The following is a 5,549-nucleotide window of genomic DNA, read 5'->3' on the forward strand; positions in this document are numbered from 1 at the left end:
TATGCCTGCCCGTGCCATTCTGTCGACGTACATCGTCGTGCGGCGGTCGGGAAGTGGTTAAAGGAATATTTCACTTTTTTTTTCACTTTAATCGTCATTAAAATCAGTGCTCCCGCCAAAACGGCCATTTTTAAAAACATTTTAGGCATTGACCCATGTCCCCTGGGGCAGGAGCCAGGTCCCCAAACCCTTTTTAGGACAGTATCTTGCATACTAGTCGTTAAAATTAGCACTTTTAATTTCGAACGTTCAAGTCCCATAGACTTCAATGGGGTTCTAACGTTCGTATGAATTTGGGGTCCGTTCGAAAGTTCTGGTGCGAACCGAACCGGGGGGTGTTCGGCTCATCCCTAGTTAGCAGTAAAAAGGGTCACTGGAGTTAGTGGCGCATTTTCCTGATACGTCGGTTTGCAGTGAGAAAAAATAGTTGACTGTCATCATGAGGGAGATCGTCCATCTGCAGGCCGGACAATGCGGGAACCAGATCGGGGCTAAGTTCTGGGAAGTTATCAGTGATGAGCATGGCATCGACCCAACTGGCACATACCAGGGTGACAGCCCTCTCCAACTGGAACGAATAAGCGTCTACTACAATGAGGCCTCAGGTGGCAAATATGTTCCGCGAGCAATTCTGGTGGACCTGGAGCCTGGCACAATGGACTCTGTGCGTTCCGGACCCTTCGGACAGATCTTCAGACCAGACAACTTTGTATTTGGTCAAAGCGGTGCTGGGAACAACTGGGCAAAAGGTCACTACACAGAGGGAGCGGAACTGGTTGACTCAGTAATGGATGTTGTAAGGAAGGAAGCGGAAAGCTGCGACTGTCTTCAGGGCTTCCAGCTCACCCACTCTCTGGGTGGCGGCACTGGCTCTGGTATGGGTACCCTCCTAATTAGTAAGATCAGGGAAGAGTACCCAGACAGAATTATGAATACCTTCAGTGTTGTGCCCTCCCCCAAAGTGTCTGATACTGTAGTAGAACCATACAATGCCACACTGTCTGTGCACCAGCTTGTAGAAAACACTGATGAAACCTACTGCATTGACAATGAAGCCCTGTATGATATCTGCTTTAGAACCCTCAAACTTACCACCCCCACTTACGGTGACCTGAATCATCTGGTATCTGCCACCATGAGCGGAGTAACCACCTGCCTGCGGTTCCCTGGCCAGTTGAATGCAGATTTGCGTAAACTAGCTGTCAACATGGTACCCTTCCCCCGTCTGCACTTCTTCATGCCTGGTTTTGCCCCACTCACAAGCCGTGGCAGCCAACAGTACCGCGCCTTGAGCGTGCCCGAACTGACACAGCAGATGTTTGACTCCAAAAACATGATGGCCGCCTGTGATCCACGTCATGGTCGTTATCTGACCGTAGCTGCCGTGTTCAGAGGCCGCATGTCCATGAAGGAGGTGGATGAGCAAATGCTCAATATCCAAAACAAGAACAGCAGTTACTTCGTTGAATGGATCCCTAACAACGTGAAGACTGCAGTCTGTGACATCCCACCTCGAGGCCTGAAGATGTCTGCCACCTTCATTGGTAACAGCACAGCCATTCAGGAGCTGTTCAAGCGCATCTCTGAGCAGTTCACTGCCATGTTCCGAAGGAAGGCCTTCTTGCACTGGTACACAGGGGAGGGCATGGATGAGATGGAGTTCACAGAGGCAGAGAGCAACATGAATGACCTGGTGTCTGAGTACCAGCAGTACCAAGATGCCACAGCCGAAGAGGAGGGAGAATTTGAAGAGGATGGTGATGAAGAAGTTGCCTAAACTGAAGTTAAATAAACCAACCTATTCTATTGTAAGATATGTTCTGCCTTCTGCTCTGTTGTTCATGTGTTGTCTTGTGGTTTTCATGTTCGATGCTTACAGAAGTTACACATTAAAACTTGCAATTTTCAAAAAAAAAAAAAAAAAAAAGGGTCACTGGTTCAAATCCCAACCATGACACTACCTGCCTGGAGTTTGCATGTTCTCCCTGTGCCTGTGTGGGTTTCCTCCGGGTACTCCGGTTTCCTCCCACACTCCAAAGATATGCAGGTAGATTAATTGGCTTCTGTCCAAAATTGGCCCTAGTATATGAATGGGGACCTTGGATTTGTGGGCTCCTTGAGGGTAAGGAACAATGAGAGTGTGCAATGTACAGGGATAGGGACAATTGTAGACACTCACTCAGGATGGACTGGCGTCTTTATTCAACCTTACTATGTAACTATGTAACTGTGTAACTATGTACTAAACCAAAGTATATTTACTGCAAGGTCACGAGCTTTGGAGATTTGATTGTGAAAAGAGTAATAGACCCTCCGAGCCGACCTCCATCTTTCTGGGTTCAAGATGGATTTTTTGCTTGTTGAAAATGTAAGGAGTGTAGGGAGGTTTCTAGACCTTTGAGGAAAGTGGAGAAATTCACTTCTACCTCTAACAATAAAGAATTTAGTATCAAACAATTCATTACATGCAATACATCACATGTAGTCTATGCTCTGCAATGCCCTTGTGGGCTAATGTACATAGGAAGAACTAAACGCCTTTTAAAGATTAGAATTGCAGAACATGTGCATAATATTGCTATTGGTTTTAAGGATCATAGCGTATCCCTTCATCATGGCTAAGATCCATCTGGCCTTCTATTTTGGGGTATAGATCATATCAAACCAGCATGAAGGGGCTGCAATTTAGTGCGGGAGCTTTCAAAAAGAGAAACCCAATGGATTTTGCTGACCGATACACTCAGCCCGAAAGGGTTGAATATAGAACTTGACTTAAATTGCTTCATAAGTGATTACTAAGTGTAGTATAACCTAGGGTACAATCGTATATAAATACATTTGTCAGAATAATCAAATAATGTTTGGAGGGTTTTAGATATATATATATTTTTTTTTCACCTCCTAATGTATCATAGTTATGTCCTGATATGAAATTTGGAGTGATAGGAAAGTCTCCTTCATGCTATATCCCTGCGGGTCTGTATTTTTGAAATATAAATACATTTTTATAAAATGTATAGTTTCTTAATATAATGATTTTAAATAGAGAATATATGTTTCCCTTATTGTTGAGTTGTTTTTATGGGTTCACTTACATATATAAAGTTGATATGTTTACAGTAGGGCGTTGTTAGTCCCAACCGAAGTTACAATAACACACCTATAACACAACAATAACACACCAATATTCTAGTTTTGGTTCTATTTTTATTTTATTTCCCAATTTTAGAGGCTTATTAATTTAGATCTATCATGATTGTGTACATGAATTCTGGAAACATGATTATTGTGTATTTATATATTTTAATGTATTATTTTATTTTTTGAATTTATTAAAAGTGATTTAAGATATATGATTTTATATCAATTGAATGGTTTTACTAAGTATAATTGTGATTACATAATGCTTTATATATATACCAGCTATGATAGGATATAAGTTAAGATTGTAATGATCTATAGCTCAATGTTGTTGGTATTCCATTATTAGCATGATATTGATAGTAACGTTACTTGATAAACTGTTGTTGCTGTGCACCTTAAGTAAATAGCAACTGTGGGCATGTAGTTGGTTAATTCCAATAGCATGCCCTATAGAAAAATATAGATATATACCGGGATGCCGCGCTGTAAGACCACGCCCTTTGATAAAGTCATGAGCGCTGAACCGGATGGAAGAAGTGTTTGATGCTGAGATCATTACGATCTCCACAGGAATACATTCTGGTCTTTCAGCCTTTGAGGAGAACGGTTCGTTCAAAGCTTGTTTACAACTAACTTTGACCTGGAGCTGGCATTGTGACATTGAGAATCAAATTTTATTTGAAGTACATACCTACATTACCTCTTACCTACATTTATAATTTTTATTTTTATTAATTTAGTTGGATTACTTTTTGTCATCAAATCCTATGTAAGACAATACATCTTGGACTCAATTCCTGATCATGATAAACATTTATATATATTATATTATATTATATTTATATATATATATATATATATATATATATATATATATATATGTGTATATATATATATATATATATATATATATATATATATATATATATATATATATATATATATATATATATATATATATATATATATATATATATATATATATATATATATATATACATATACACACACACACACACACACACACACATATATATATATATATATATATATATATATATATATATATATATATATATGTGTGTATGTATATGTATATATATATATACACACATTAGTTAGATAAATCTATATATGTGTGTGTATGTATATGTATATATATATACACACATTAGTTAGATAAATCCAAACGCCTTGCAGAAATGTATAGAGTATGATGGTAAGTGGTAATAAGTTGTATCAGTGGCATCCAAATGTAGGCAAGGTGTTTAGAACCTAAAATGGTTCAATAGACAAAAGTCTATGTCACCTGTCTTAACACTTTGTAATACTTTACTTATATAAACGTAATACTGTGAAATGCAAAATGTTGATCTTTGGTTTAGAACCCTGTACTAGAAGTCCCTAATCGTGTGTGTCGTTCCTTTCTTGTGGGCCCTTCTCTCTTCTCTGAGTTGTGGATGGCCATACACATGGGCCAAACATACAAATGACCATTCACACAGGCCGAATGTCAACCAACTTTTTTTTGCAAAAATATCAAAGCATTCTATTAAGGTTACCTGTTTATTTATTTTTTTTAAATATGTTTTTATTCAGTAAATGCAGCACATAACAATAATGCAAAGGACAATTACTGTGTACAGACTCCTCCTACTGAGGTACATAGTCTCGTATGTCAGTACATGCAAGAGTAACACTACAGCAAAATCTGAGACATTTAAACGACATTCTCCAGCCAAGCTGGAAAAAGATAACAGAAAGTATAAAACCAATACATTTGTGAGACTAAGCTAGTAAAATTAACTAACTGGTAGCCGCCCCAAAATAGGGCCTAAATATGTGACATGAGACTGGTATAATGTAGGAGTATATCTAGTCTGAACTTAGGTAGAGGACAGGTAGTTCATATCCCCCTACACTCACCCCTACAGGGCTCACGCTGTGAGAGTAGAGGAAAGCTGGAGCAGGACAACAAGCATAGAAGAGCCCTGTCTTCAGTATACGTCTCCACTGAATCTAATCATCAATGTGGTACATCTCCAGCTAATTCTTATTCACAGCTGTTTGGTCATAGCATTCCAGAGCGTTGTGATGACAAAAGGATAGAGGGATATTGGAGAGGGTATAGGGGTAGGACAGGGAGAGGGAGGGGTGCTTTGTCCTAAGTGGGAACTCAGTGTACTTGGGGGAAGTGTATACCGTTACAGTATTAGAGCATTTGTTTTCTCAGGTCAGGCTATAACTCGTCTAGCAATGTCTTGCATTCTGTGGATGCACGAAAATCTAGCCAACAGGCCCATACTGTGGTAAACTTTGGCGAAGTATCATTAAGTTGGTGAACAAGTTCTTCCATTTCCATTGTCCGCCCCACTCAATGAATCCAGTCTCCTACCGTGGGGGGA

General features: G+C 39.4%; 1 pseudogene; it reads left to right on the top strand.

Moving 5' to 3' along the window:
• The first annotated feature begins 381 nt into the window (after positions 1 to 381).
• On the top strand, positions 382 to 1,812 carry LOC143964371 (tubulin beta-4B chain pseudogene; annotated as a pseudogene).
• Positions 1,813 to 5,549: the final 3,737 nt, after the last annotated feature.

Source organism: Lithobates pipiens, unplaced genomic scaffold (genome assembly GCF_037356315.1).
Source record: "Lithobates pipiens isolate NorthernLeopardFrog02 unplaced genomic scaffold, aLitPip1_a1.2 Scaffold_8, whole genome shotgun sequence".
Taxonomy (NCBI): domain Eukaryota; kingdom Metazoa; phylum Chordata; class Amphibia; order Anura; family Ranidae; genus Lithobates; species Lithobates pipiens.